Genomic DNA, 16,070 nt, shown 5'->3' with positions numbered 1-16,070 from the left:
ATGTGAAAAATGAAAGAAATATTTTGTGTGTTAGGAACAGAAATAAAAGAAGAGAATAGAGTAAGTGATGAGAGAAAAAACAACAAAAATGATGTGACTAAAGTGAAGTGGAAAAATTAATTATGTTAAAGCGTTAAAGAAGAAGCACTGAAGCATATAAAAAGTATAATTAAAAGCGATTCTATTGAGTGATGTGTACAGTTTATCAAATTGTTCCATTGAGGTTATTTTGTCAGATTTTTTGGAATTATTACTCGCTACTTGCTAAGAACAATAACATGACCATTGTTGGTATCTATACTTCATTGACTTAACCTCCATTGACCTATTCTTGGCCAATCTTAGTTTGAGAATCAGTCTAAAAAACTCACAACGTTGAAATAGCCAAATATCCAGCTCTAATCAAGCATGACTCTGATTCTGACCAGTTTCGATTGAATTCGACCTCAGGCTAAAGCAGAGCTCTAAGTTGACCCAGATTAAGTAAGAAAGCTTCGACTTAGGTCCACTTATTCATATAAAATCCGAGCCGACTTCATGCTCTTAGCTAGATTCATATCGAGACTGGATTCTCAGCCACTTCAACGTCGTCTGCTTTCCTGTCAGCATTGCAGTATCCAAACAAAATTCTGACAAAATTTTCCTCAATGGAACTTAGAAAGACAGAATGAGTAGTAATTTTTACGAAGAAGCAAAGAGATTAATAATCGTATTTAATCTGAAGAGAGTTGTTAATGACTAAGGAGCTTTTATGCTTTACAATTATTATGACATTGCGACATTCATTCCTTTGTTTCTTATTTTATTGTAATGAATGAATTATTCATTTTGTTCATGTTATAAGACAATGCTCTAATATTTATTAAAATCAGTTAATCAGTGTTGTTCTACATTTTTATAAGGATGCAAAATGAGCAACAATTATATAGACATGCAAGCATGCAAGTTATTAAGATGATGATTGTTATAAATACCGTCTTTTATGGTATGATTTAGTGTAATTGAGTGATATTTAGTATTATACGACTTGGATAGACTTTTATGACAACAAAATGCCGCTTCCTAGCAGGCAATGAGCGTGTTCTCTAGTATATATAAGTAGAACATGTTTTTTGCCTGTTAGGAGCTCTACCAGGCCTTCCATGTAGTTTTTCAGAGTTTAGTATTCGAGTGATGATTCCGAGAGTCTCAAGGTATGAAAAAAGTTTACATTTAGTTTCCCCAGATCGACACGATTCTGGCGTAGAGCAAGACATTATGGAATCTTACTCCACGTAAGCATCATGCCAGCCAGGGAAACCTATTTATCGCTTTTACAAGGCTGTTTGCCTTCTGAGTATCCATTGTATACTTTGGTTGTAAAATAAATAACAGTTGTGTAGTCAAAAGGATGACTCAGAGTGAAGTCACCATTTAAAAGCCAAACACCCAGTTCATGATAGAGCAAGCTTCATAATAGAGACATAGGTTGGACATGGATCACAAATCTGTATGGTCAGCGAAGTAAGAAAGTATCGCCATGAACTTCCACCTCATGAAATTCAGTTCAAAACTTAATGCTAGTTAATATCAATTGATCCATTTAAAAAATTCAAGAATAAGGAAGAGTGTAATACTTTCATGACATTTTTACAGCATATTAGGTTCCATTAATTTGTAAAACTCTACAAATATAATTTGAAAAACTTCTTTCAACTTCTTATTTTTTTCTGTAAAGTTAAAGTTTTCCTAGAAGTTTTCAAAATTAATGCTTTTTTTATCTCCAAAACTTCACAACGTTGTATAAGATCTCCAAGCAAGGTGAGTCTTAAATTACTCTTCATCTTAATTAGCTCTTCAATTACTTTTTACGCTTTCACAAAAATAGATTAAGTTCGAAAAATTACTGAAAACTTCTTTTTTTCGAAAAAAGAAAATGAAAAAAAGTTTTTTGTGTTGCTTGGGGTTATCAAATTAGTGAATTTTTAAGAAAAAGATGATAAAAATTGTGTTTGAAAATTGATATCGTCGTCAATTATTTTAAATAATATTTTAGGGCTATAAAATTGTAAGTTTCAAGTCTAGTAGCTGATATACTTCTTATAGTTGAAGTATTGAAGCTTTGAGTAACGTTGGATTATGAAAATGTTCAGGACCTGGTTCATGAACATAAAGTTTAGTAAAAGTATTAGGAATGAGAGCTATATAAATACGGGTTCCTGATGACGAGACCAAGATTTCGGTCTCCGTTTCGCGAATTTGCCAAGACCAAGACTTCGGGAAACCTTGTATAAGATTAAATTACCAGGAGCCGACTCAAGAGAAAGGGGGAAGGGGTAGTTTGATGATCAAACACCTAGCATAGAAGCCCCCAACTTTTGTTAATGCGAATAATGAAGGAAAATTAAAAGCCTTTTTCATTTGTGTCGTTCGGATACATCACCATTACTTATATTGAAATGTATTTCTCAGTAAAACTGAATTGTCGATCATCAAACTTATTTTTAAATGCCTAAAAATAAAGTAATTAGCTAATGACCACTTCCAACGCTTCTCATTAAACATTCTAGCTTCAATTATTATATTTTCCTAATTTTCTTAAAGGAAATAAAAGCACGTAGATAATTAAATTCAATTACCACCTCCACAAGAATTCACCAGCTTAACAGAACGAGAAATTCCTTGCTATCAATTAAGCAACAAGATAATTAAAAATAGCATGAACCTGGATTTTTCATTTTTCCATGCTTTAATCACTTCATACCTTTTAAGCTTCGCGAATTAAATAATTTTTCGTGATTTAAAATGAATTTTTTTTTGGTTCTTTTAATTGAAAAGTGGATATCATCTTTTTATGTAATAAGCAACTTAATTTCTTCTTCATCTTCAACATTTGTCGGTGAAAAAACACGACTAAATTCCTCATTCGTAATTTAACGATGCTCAAAGAGCGTATTAAATTGGATTTATGTTGAAAGTCTTTCCATTTACAAAAAAATTATTTTTACTCCTCACAGTGAGGCTAAATTGTTAAAGCTCGTTATTATATCCGTACTGCTCTTTTGTTCTTAAGATTCTGGATTATGACACGCTATGCAATATTCATTATATATTTAGTATGCATTAACACGTTATTTAAGTACTTTCGTGCATACGTTTTATGATACTTTAGAGAGTTTGTGAATATTGAATAGTTTTATGAGGGGTTTCCAGATAGTTTTAAAGCTTATGATGTAAAATGTAGAATTTTTGTAAGACTTAAAGATTATGAATACAAATCAATCGATAAAATAATGAAAAATAAACTCAATTTATATTTATGTTATCTAAATGGAGTATTATCGTGTAGTCAGGGTACTTAGACATCATTTTGTGATTGTTCCATCAACATGGCTATCGTTGCTTGATGACCATCTCGAACGACACAAATAAAGAATACTCTATTGTAGAGCTTTTAAGGCTTCGCCAAAGCTCTTTTAGCAACACTAAATGGCATCTGCTTTCATGTAGCATCCATATGGCTACAAAATAGAATTTCTTCATATTTTTCATTTGTGTTTCTCGGGATTGTACCGTTTGATCAAAGCATAAGTTTGGAGTCAAACGAGCAACAAATAGCTTTGATCAAAAATGTTCGAGGAATTTCTGAGAATAAGATTGGGATAGTGACCGAGATCAAGATGCAGGCCTAGATTAGGATGCAGACTGAGATCAGAATCAGGATTGAGGCCGAGATCGAGACCGAAATCAAGACCAGATGTCTAGACAAAGATTGGGAAGTTTAGAACAAAACTTAGAAGTTTAGATCGAGACTGTGAAGTCTTGATCTCGGTCACTAGAACCCTTACTAAGAACTGCTATTTTAGATCCCTCATTAGTATATAAATTTATAAAAACTTTTGCATTTAATATTATGAATATTTAATACCCTCTCCTGTTGTAGCCATATATTCTATTGTACATATGATCTCATAGTCATAGAGAGTAAGTAAGTAAGTATTATTTATTACCAGAGGCAGAATCACTCATTTCAGTACCATTTTCATTACTTGTATAGTGTTTAGATGACAAACTAATTTGTCAACTTCCTAGATTAATTATTTATTAGCTTAGATGTTATTTATAGTCAGACATAGAAAGACAAGCATTATTGTTAGTATTTTTATATTTATATTAAATTGCATTAAGGTATGGAAATAAATTCTGTAAAACTCATAAAATTGACTTACATTTATGTGCTTCATTACTGCCAACATCTAACATTCCTTATAAAATCACAACATTTAAAAACTATAAAATGACATAAATTTTCAGTAGAATTTTGAACTAGAAGTAGAATCCAGAACTTCTTTCTACAAACCCAAAAATAATTTCAGCCATAATTTTTAGCACATTTTTCAATCAACATGAAACTACATGAAAACAAGATATACAACCAAACTGACATCCAGAGTACTGGATAGGATTAAAATGAAAGTAAATAAATTATAAAAATAGCAGCTTCAATGATATCCCGGAGTTATTCTAACAGAAAAATTTCATTACATCAAGAGATTAAAAAAAAAATAATTTTTGTTACATTTTGCAACGTAATTAGATTAAATGTGGAAACACGATGGTAACGAAATTAAATGGATGGTCACAATTTAATTTCTATAAGGTTGAAAAGTTGCGAGTTGAATACGATAGTGATGCACAAGTCAGGTGCTTTAAATGTACAGAAAATTTAATAAATATAAATTGTTATGCAAAACTTTCATTTCTCAAATGACCTGTCCGGTATTGGACCATGATGTTAAAAAAATGTGTCATTTTGCTTGATAAGAAGAGGATTTGAGCAGAAGACAGACATGAAAGGTCAACTTTGGGGAATTGAGCGCATTTTGTCTTAATTAATTCGTTGCTGTTTCTGACCTCATTTATAAGGAACAAGAAAAACTTCGTGTTCATCCACATGAAGTTATCGATAGCAGAAATCTGACATATTAAGGATTTATGCTGCTTCTTTTACATTATTAACAGAAACATTTCATCAAAAATGGAAAAAATTCAACACCGAGCGACACAAATGAAAAAGGCTTAGGTAAACCTCTTTTATTAACACCAAGTGGAATTAGCAGTCATTTGGACTTCAAACTGAGGCAGCTTCCATTTAGTGTTGGTCTTAGAGTCGAAGTCGATTCTAGTCTACTTTTCCAGTACTTCGAGTCGACTCTGACTAACATCAAATGGAAGCTGCCTCAATTTGGCGTCCAAATGGCTGTCTATGCTGCTATTATCAGTGTCGCTCGGGTAACCAGTTGTACATCATGGAATTATAAATTCTATAAAACGTGAATGAAAAATGGAAACGTGATGGAATAAATTTAAATTCCGGAAAATGACATTATTAAGACCATACTGAGCATTCACATTCGCATACAGTGACATCCCTTTTTTCCTTGCTCAATGGCAATTTTTTTGTTTATTTTGCATTATGACTGAACAGACTCGGGTCATAAATTTCTGTTAGAATTTTTTGATATCTCATTCTGGCTTGCCTGTACACTTGAACATAATTTTATGACTCAATTTTAGGTTAATTTTGCTAAACATTTTATTTACAGTTCCTTATTTACAAAATACACGTGACATTGGGTTGCTGCTTTATAATTTTCATATTAAATTTTTTTACGACATTCTGATGGTGAGATGCTACGGTTACGTGTTTATAAGAATGTGTGTACATAAATTTTCATATTATTTCTAAGGCACATTCCTCAAAAATTTCTGTATGTGTGGTTAACAGATCCAAAAATATAAAATATAATAAATTAAACAAATTTATGAGGGAAATTTTGTTTTTCCTCAATTCTCTCATGTTCAACAAAAATAAAGGAAGTAGCAGAAACATTAGTCTTATAAGACAACTAGAACAAGAAGAACATTTGCTTCTTATTTTTTGTTTCTCTTTACCATAAAAAGCTTTAATGTATGTGGAAATATAACATTATAAACAAATTTTATATTAGGGAAGTATTTTAGCTGTGGTAAATTTGTGAAGCTTTATTGTGCTTCATTAAAAGAATTTCATAATTTTGATTCAGTGCAGCATGAGAACAGGCAGTGGAACAGGTCGTCCCAAATAATGATGTGGAAAATTTAAGAACTGCTTTATTGCAGTGGTGAGCAACCTGTGTGCTGCAACACACTATTGTGATTGCTGTGACCGCTGTTTGTGGTTTTGATCTAGGCATACCACCAAGGTGTGCCGTATAAAAATTAAAGGTTACTACCACTGCTTTAAAGCACCATTGGGACTGATTTATAGAATAGTACAGTATTTGTGGACATTTATGACCCTATAAGACAATGAGCACACTCACATGAATGACTATGCTCATAAGTATCACGAGAATCTCAATCATTAAAACTACCTGACACACAATGAGCATACTCACCAAAATGAGAGTGTTTATGAGTATATTCATTCAATATAGTTGATCATACTCAATTCTGTGAGCATATTCATGAGAATGCTCTTTATCTATTCGAGAATAAGCATGCTAATTGTCTATTTGGATTCGTATGTCACTGCTAGGATTCATATAATCGACAGCAATAGAAGATTTATTAAATCCCTAGCATATTTTAGATGCTACAGCATTAAAGTTTAGGATAAAAATTATTTAAGGACGGATATCAATGCAGCATAGCTCCCTGAATCATTTATGTCTGTAAACATTTCAAATCTACAAATTACATTTCTGAATTTATTGTCAATCTGCCATAATCAAAATAGGTAGTTTTAATCATAAATAATATCAATAAATTTTCATAAATTTTTCCAAGAATTTTCTGTCATTTTTGTAAAATTGGTCAAAATAATTTAAGGTCTTAAAACTATAACAAAACAAAGTATTTCTCCTAGAATTTCTTTTTTCGAGCACCGCGAGCAAACGGATCTTCAAATCGTACTTCTTCATCGTCATCACTGCCTAATTTCAGTGGCATTCCAAACGGACGTGACGTCATTTCATCTAATATTATTGAAAAAAAGAGAAGGGAAGTAGAAGAGAAAAGACTTGTCAGCATAAGATGCAAAAGTTCATAATTGAAATTGACCAGAAAGAATAATTTCTTTTCTCTCTCATGACATTCTTCATTCTCTTTTATAGACTTTCTTATTTTTGTCTAATAAATATTGATGGAAAGTAGGAAAAAGTCGTGGTGACACATTATGCAATGAGCGCATTTTCTCGGAGGCAGATGAGAATTTTGATTGAGAGTCCATCCTGAAGCATCGATTAGTTGACTGATAGTCTAGCCATAGGCTTGACATTTAATGGAAGGTTCCACAATTGTCGAGTTTATCACTAGAATGAATTGTCTGTTGCAAAAGCATTATCAAGAAGTGAGGTGGTGCAAAGAAGGCAATTGGAGATCTGAAACGCTCCTGTTCTAGTTAATGTTTGGAAACCATAGGGACCGTCTTAAGTTAAATCCCAAGTTATGTCTAATTTTCGAAGCTCTTTTTGAGTGTTGGGTACAATCTTGAGGTCTTTGTCACATACTGTGTCTTGATTGCTGATAGCCTTGCGGAAGGATAGACTAGTTGTAATTCACAGTTCCTACAGCTCATTAGCCTGGACCTTTCAAACATAATATACTTAAAGTTCATGTCAAATGTTAAAGAATTTACTCAACTTTAAGCACATTTTGAACCTCCCAAAGGTATTTCCTATTTATAGCCACAAGACAGACAATCAAAATTCCTCAAGCAATCTCCGAAAATGCTCAGACATACCACATGATAGAAGAAAGAATTATGAGAGAGAAATTTCTTTCCATTGCCGTTACGTTGTGCAATTTATATCCTTTTTTTCTAAAATAAAAATAAAAGTTATGTGCAGGAAAAATATTTACGGAAAGAACTCACGCAAAAGCTTCACTCAATTTAGCAGCACGAGGGAGGATAAGGATGAAAAAACTTTTTTTCAAATTAATCAAAAAATACCACACATGAATCGAATCTTATTTGGGGGATTTAAGTCTGTGAGGAGTTGATTGGGAATTTAATTTTCTGGTGATTAATTAAATCCATTCATATGATTGATCTATTGGAGCAATCAGATATTAGTTAGAAAATTTCTTCAAAATCACTCGGGATAAATCTTCAAACCATTCTGTAAATACAGCAATTCAAATCGGCTTATCATAAATCATTAAGCATATTCTTCATTTTTCTTCTCTTCGGCAACGACTTTAAAAATTCAATTTAAATGCAATTTGGGAGATAAGCGTGGGATGGAAAATGGAAAAACAAATGTTTTAAGATAATTCGCCTTAAATCGAATATTAAAAAGGCATTTGAAGCAGCGGATGAATAAAATATTGGAGTAAAGCAAGTATTGATGTACAAAGCTATTCTTGGGATGAATAAAGCGCATAAAATGGAAATATGGATGGATATTGATGACAAATTCTGGTATTTTGATGGCGTTGATCCCTATTAGACACTGAGGATGCTCAAAAGTAAGCTAATTTATGTCAGAAAGCTTTTTATCTGCTAAGGTATTTAAAGAAAGCTTTTAGGACTGAAAGGAACATTTTGAAGGAAGAGAACAAGACATATAGAAGACAAGAGTCTATAGCTCCAAACCAGGTTACGAGCAACACCAACGTAGCTCCGGAACTGATGGATTCATAAAACTTCATTAGAATGTCTTACAAAAAATTGCTCATTTTATCCAACTAGTTCCTACAAATCCAAAACAAACGAGAAAGCAGGAAAAGCAGAAAATTTATTCGAATAAATCATACTTGTAAATAAACGGATGAGATATGCAATTCGGATATAATTTAATTCCGCTTTTCATGCGGTTACAATGAGAAACTTTTGGTATATTAAGGCGTGTAGGTGTATCTCCCATACATAAAGTACCACAGAGGGAATGAAAAATAAAAAAGTTTTCTTTTAGTGCTGGGTAGAATATTTATTGCTAACGGAAGTAGCGATAGATGTCTGTTTATTTATTTCATTAAGTTTTCATTTTTCATTCCTTTAAGTTTTTTATTTTTCCTTTAAAAGTTTTGTTTTTGTTCTACTTTTTCTCATATTTTATTTAGGTTTGTTCAATTCAAGGTAAAAGAACAGAGCTGAGCTTGAAGTCGACTCAGATTTTATATTGAACCGAGCCGATTTTAGTCGACTTTTCTACGCCATAGCCGAGTTGACTTCGAGCTCTAGCATATAGTAAGTGTTAGGTCTTAAATATTCTATCGTCGATCAGGATCTCAGTCCCATCCGGTCAGAGCGTTGCAAATAGCACTGAACATCTCCAGCAACTCTATATCATTAAGGTCTTATTTCTATTCTGAGGTATGGAGGTTCAATTATTAATAAAGAAGAATCATTATAGTAATAGTTACGAGATCGATGCAATTGAAAAAGGTTCCATTATGACTTGGTTCAGGCTTTAACTGAAATGAATTTAATAAAGCCAAATTAAGTTTGTCTTCAGAGTTGCCTAACTTAAGACGTTGAAGTAGACCTTCACAACCAAAGAAAGGCACTAAACTCAAAACCATTATTTTCTATAATTCCAAAAAGCCCAAAAAAGTGCTTTAAACAATTTCGTTCGTTTTGGAGACTGGGAGTCAGACCTCCTCCGATCTCCAAAAAAAGTGAAGGCTTCCTCGAAATGGAGAATTAACAACTCTATCCGTCTCTGGGTTGTAGTCACCAATTGAGTGAGGATTTCACTCAAAATCGGATTCCATTTAACATGAGTTCCGAATGACACAAATTTTACTTTAAATGCTCTGCTAAAGCTCATATATTAACATCAAATGACACCAATTGAAAGCCGCCTTAATTTAGCAGTCATATGGATACACATGGTGACTTCTTCATTTGTGCCGATCGGAAATAAATGTATCCGAAACAAAGCATTAACTTAGTCGTCACTGAGCCTTTTCTATTTGAGTCATTCAAGGTCATAAATGACTTCATATGTAAGCGATATGGAAGTCACATCCAATTTAAACAATATCAATTATTAGAATAATAAACAATTTCAATGTCAAAGTCTTCATTTCCATGTGCTAGTTGCACTTTAAACTTATCAACTTGCTCAAAACCCGCATCATATTACACAACAAAATTACGTCTTGAGAAAAAAATTCTTAAGTTTCTCTTAAAAGCTCATTTTTCAGCAGAGAAAGAAAGAGTTGTAAAATGATGCTTCAATTATTTTTTTATTCCTCACTTCCATCTCCATTCCTTTTATTTTATTGTTTGCTTGAAACTTAGTTTTTTTTTTTTTAAAAAAACGTTAATTTCATGGGATGATGCATTTAAAATGAATGAAAGAAAAACTATAAACAAAGAAAAATTAATTAAAATGGATGGTGAAGGAACAAAAGTTTTATGATATGAACAAAAATTCAATGCTTCTTATTTTTTTTTTATATGAAAAGCATTTGAGGCAAGCTCAGTTTCATTTCTTCCGAAAAAAATGCAATTTCATTGAAAATAATTATTGCAATCATAAAAGGACAAGTGAAGCATTTTGAGAGAGAAATGAGGACAAAGTTGCTGTCTTGGAATCGCACCATGCCCATGCAAAAAAAGACAAATTTTTTGTAATTTTGTATAAGATTTATGATATGGAGAAAGTTTCTTCCTTGGTATGAAGGAAGTATGCAGATTATGCAGCATATAAAAACTATCCAGCTACACTCTTAGAAAAAAATTTAATAATTTGTTATTAAAACGTTGTTGATAAAGGTTTTAGTAAAAAAATACTAAATTTTAAAAATTTTTATTAAAATTTTAAAAAGAATTATTATATTTAAAAAAATTTTATTAAATTTTAAAAACTATTTATTAAAATTTAATAAAAGTTACTAAAGTTTTTCAGCATTTTGTGCTGTTATAGGTTTCTTATCAAAAAATACGAAATTCGTAAGGTTTCAATACCTTTATATACTTCATAAACCTATGCAGAAATGACTGTTACAAGTATGATGTTAATTCTCATATAAACTCATATAAAATGTTAACTCCCTTATGCGACACAAATGGTGTCAAATGTTCCCTTCTTTCATGAACCTTGAGAAATGATCTCAGTTATGCCTCCACAAGCAGTTTAATGTTTGCAAACCTCAGTAAAAAGGTTTATTAATTTTGGAAAAATTACTTACAAAATTTTACTAATTTCTTACTAAAACTTTCGAACAAATTTATTAAAAATTAATAAAAATACATCTTACTAACTTATTATTAAAATTTAGTAAAAAAGTTATTAAAATTTTATGAAAACAAAATTTTTTTAATAATTTTTATTAAATTTTAATAAAAGTTAGTAAGATGTATATTTATTAACTTTTATTAAAAATTTTCATACATTTTTAGTAAAAGTTATTAACTTTTTTCTATGAGTGTAGTTGTGAAAGTTGAAGAGTTTTGAAACTTAGTCTTACTTTATTTTTATTTGATGATCAAATATTTTAATAATGAATCTTAATGACTGAGTTAATGAAAATTGTTTGAAAACAGCTTTGACCATAAATCTTGATCATCAAATAGACTAGTCAATTTTTATCGGTATTAAGGAGGAGTTCTGGGAAGGAATCTGTTGATATTGACAATTTAGCTTTTGGTATTTGAAATTGGCAAGCGATAGAGCTTATCGAGGCCATAGATTACAATTGATATGTTCGACCAGCGAAGTAAGTAAGAAGTAGTTCAAGCTTATATATGGCTTAATATCTCAAATTCCACTTTGCTCTGACACTATAGTATGGAAGCCATATAGAAACCATTTCCATTAATTGTTAATAAAAGAAAACGTGAGTAGCAGCCTTAAAGAAGCCGTACTAAAAAAATCCAGTCCGTGATTTTTGTCGCCTGAGCATTAAGCAATTATGTAATGGCAAAATTGAAATTCCTGTCTATTTCATAACAATAAAGTCGCTGTATTGTTTTTCATGCCTGCATAGCATAAACAGTAATTGCAAATTAAGAAATTTGACTCTCAATTTTATTTGAATAATTTTGGCAAGCCACAGACAATGAGAACAAAATAAAATATATCATAAAATATCAGTTGCTGTACTTCTACAATTTATTCAAAATGTGGTCACCATTAAAAAAAAGATAATAAAATAAATGGAAGTGAATAAGAAATGCAGATCTTGAGTTCCATTAGGATATATCTTAAGTTTGTCTAACAAGTGGAATTCTGGTCAATTAGGGAATATTCATCATCATAATCATCATAATTCGTATGAAATCGAACAGATGACTGTAGCTTTATGGCTACTATCGTTGATTGAATATTCCTATTTTATAGTCTTTTTCAGTGATGGATAACGTGTGTGTCGCGGCACACTAATATGCTGGCAAACATCCTTGGAAATACAATGAATCGTATCACCAAGGTTTCACATTACCAAGGCGTGCCACAAAAAATAAAAGGTTCTCCACCACTGCTCTATATCCAGATATTGATTGCATAAAATTTTTTAATTTACAAAAAAGAGAAAATTTATTATTTTTTTTTTGAAAAAGCCAGAATAAAATGTTTTACAAAATGCAGAACATGTCAGAACACCAATAGATATGAATTTTATTTATCTCACCCGAAAAAAAATACCCACTGCACATGCTGTATACATTGATTTCATGCCCAAACCAATTGAACATTTCAGATACAATACACAAAAATTTTTACACAATATTGCAATTTCTTAAACCAGATATGTGTAGGATATTCAAAAAAATTGGACATCAATATTGGCTAACAGCATCAGCAGTATGACCACAAAATGAATTTTACCACATCAAAGATAAATGTTTTGATACAGTCTGCACATTTAACATGAAAATGTTGTTAAAATGAAAATCAAAATTTCAAATACGGGATATATCCATTTATCATTTAGCTCCCCTGAACTTCCACCCACACTATCATACAATATCTCGGACAGAGATTCAATTCAGATAGATTATATTGATGATGATGTGTCTATTGCAATAATATTAAATAAATATTTGATCTAAATTTTGTGGTCAATGGTGTGTGTATGTGTGAATGAATTTTGTGGATATATCATTTAATATAATATTTTAAACATTTTCATTTAATTTAATATACATGACCGATTCCGCATGTGTTTTACTCAATATCATGAAATCAAATCCAATAAATTGAATTTTGTGAAATTAAAATTAAAATATTTTTAATTGATTGCAACATTTTGATGACTGAAAGGTTGATTAGAAATAATTGATGCATGGAAATGGGCATTGAATTTTGAGCATGAATTAAAGTTTTGAGGTAAATTGAAGTCATTTTTTGGGTCAATTTTGAAAATGATAAGTTGAAATGGCTCGGAGCCGAAATGGTTTAAAGCTTCGGTATCTAATTTTTTTAATAACGACCCTGCGATCCCTGTCTTGTCCTTTTTTAAATCATATATAGTTGAAACATGAATTATAGCTTTCCTTTGTAGGTTGCAACAGTAGTGTCATCAAAGAAGTGTTTTGATCCCACTATAAACTTGTTGATCGACTGAGTGCAGATATCTGGTGCACTTACTCGTTTAGCAATTATTAGACGTGAATCGCTATAGCAAAGGTCTGAATCACAATGATCTGCATAGCCAAAGCCTATTTTCACAGATTCCGAGCGCCACAAATGAAGAAAGCTTCGTCACAGAGCTCTCAAGATAAGCATGCATAAGGCATCATGTGCTACATAGGCATTCGGTATATGGCTCCCACAAATAAGCCGTCTATTTAGTCTTAATAAAATAGCTCTTAGCAGCCTCAAATGCTCCCTTGCGGAGTCTTCTTTATTTGTTTTGCTTGTGGATAAGAGTTAACCTAGATCAGTAATTTGATCTAGCAATCCTCCAAGCACTAAGAATTTGTATATCCCAAAAAGACCTTCAGTATACGTACAATCTATTGATTTTTAAGTAAAACCCAATTCTAGACTCTAAATGCTTTTTCATATCAGCAAACAAAATTTATTCCTATTTCCTATCAAACCGTTTACAACGGAATTGCATATTTACCGTAAAAAATATTGTTCAAGTCAAAATCGTTTTAAGATAATAAATTTATATCCGACAATAGAAAATTTCCATAAAGCATAAAAAATTGCTTGGTCATTCTTTATATCGGAAAATATGATCAATTTGCCATTGTCTGTGTGTACAGTAAAATTTGTCATTGTTCATTCCCTAACAACAAATCGGCCACATTCTTTTCATCTTTAATAAATATTCTATGCTTTTCTACTGTACATATATGTACATTTGTTATAAAAGTAACAGCTATGCGATGTTCTTCTCTTGTAATTTCATCATATCAATAAATTGAACACTCAACAATGAAAGCTCATCGAGTGAATGGAAGTGCTTTTATGTTTGTGTATGTCCTTGTAAAGGTTTTGATCTAGAATTGCTGGTAATGACAATTTGAACATGGAAGCCTCTCGAAGTGTCGAATTGCCACGACCAGGACTGAAACCTGAACCGAAACCGAGACTGAGACCAAAACCGGGATCGAGACCGAGACTCCAAGATTCGTTCTTGTTCTCAAATACCTTTACCTAGATCACTTATGATGTCTGAACTTCAGGGATATATGTGGAACTAAATTGTCGAAATTTCGAATTCTATCCAGCTTTGGCAATGACAATTTGACCTAAAATCCATTTATGCATCGATCTAGATATGGATAGATAGTAAGCTAATTACACTCGTATACAGTTTGTCGTCCTGACAATTACACAATAACTAGTCATATCATCAAGCTGCCCACTAACAAAACCTTGACAAAATCCATCCAAGGATATAATCTAATCAACAAAAATGTAATTTCTTCCTTTATTCTGTTACAATTGTTGTTGTATTTGTGTGTGGATGTGTTAAAGCTTCATGCTTCAAATAATAAATACAATATTTTATGTTCCAAAAATAAAACAGGATGGATATTTATTCGAAAAGAAATGGGAGATATAAATTTTGAGGCTGTTGAATTGACTTTATTTGTTGTTGCTAAAGCAAATGCGGATCAGTTGAAGGTGAGCAGTCGTTTCTTTGAAATTTTATCTTGTGGAAAATTTATTGTTTTTATGTTCTTTTTTTAGACTTTATGAAGATAAAAGCAATGAAATTGAATTATTAAATTTACATGCTTTATATGCTGTAGATTAGAAAAAGATCATAAAGTTGAAAGAATTATGTTGAATTTTACAATTGGCATGGAATTTACATGACCTGAATATTAATGCTTTTGATGATTAAATTGCAATAACAATAAGGTAATGTATGATCTTAATTTACGTGCTTATATTGAGTCTTTGAATTATGATACTAGCAATTCCGAGCAATATAAATGAAGAAAACTCTGTCTAAGCTTCTTTATTAAAACCAAATTGAAGCTACTTGACTGAAATGGACGTCAAATGGAGGACCAAATGGTTGACCTTTTGATGTTAGTAAAAGAGCTTTGTTAGAGCCTTAAAGTGCCTTAAAAGCTCCCTAGCGAAGCGTTCCTCATTCATATCATTCGAGACCATACCCAAGACCCGGTATTCAACATTTGAAGTCCCCATTCCTTAATGTAAATGATTCAATATTTAAATAATCCGTTTGACTTTTAAATTATTAAAACAAATGGAGACTATAGTTATGCTGCATGTCTAGAAAAGCTTTAAATGTCTATACTAGTAATTCAGACTCTTGAAAAGCATTCTAGAGAATATAATGTAGTTTACTTTAAATCTACTAACTAGTAGCTATGATTTACTAGCATTTATTAGACACTACTAGAGTTATTAATACTTAAGGTACCAAAATTTACATATTCTACATAAATTGTATTTACATAAAATGAGAGAGAGAGAGGACTATTGGAAGCACTGTAAAGGTGACAAGAATGGATATAAACATAATAGTAAGGGGGTACATCAATGTGTTATGAGAGCGACTATAGTGAAATTGTGAACATATAGTGTGGGGAGGTGGGAATCCTATAATTGCAATAATTTGCTAATTTTGTTTGACATAAAAATTTAATTTAGTATAAAAAT

General features: G+C 31.4%; 1 protein-coding gene across 1 annotated transcript in view; it reads right to left on the bottom strand.

Moving 5' to 3' along the window:
• Stacl (SH3 and cysteine-rich domain-containing protein) overlaps nucleotides 1–16,070 on the bottom strand; it is a 173,764-nt gene that overhangs the window by 11,998 nt on the left and 145,696 nt on the right. The gene's annotated exons all lie outside the window — the stretch shown is intronic.

This window comes from Chironomus tepperi, unplaced genomic scaffold, assembly GCF_022539635.2.
Source record: "Chironomus tepperi strain 1889 unplaced genomic scaffold, CSIRO-AGI_Ctep_v1 contig_260, whole genome shotgun sequence".
Taxonomy (NCBI): domain Eukaryota; kingdom Metazoa; phylum Arthropoda; class Insecta; order Diptera; family Chironomidae; genus Chironomus; species Chironomus tepperi.
Note: the sequence above shows the minus strand (reverse complement) of the source record. Positions and strands in the feature narration are given on the sequence as shown.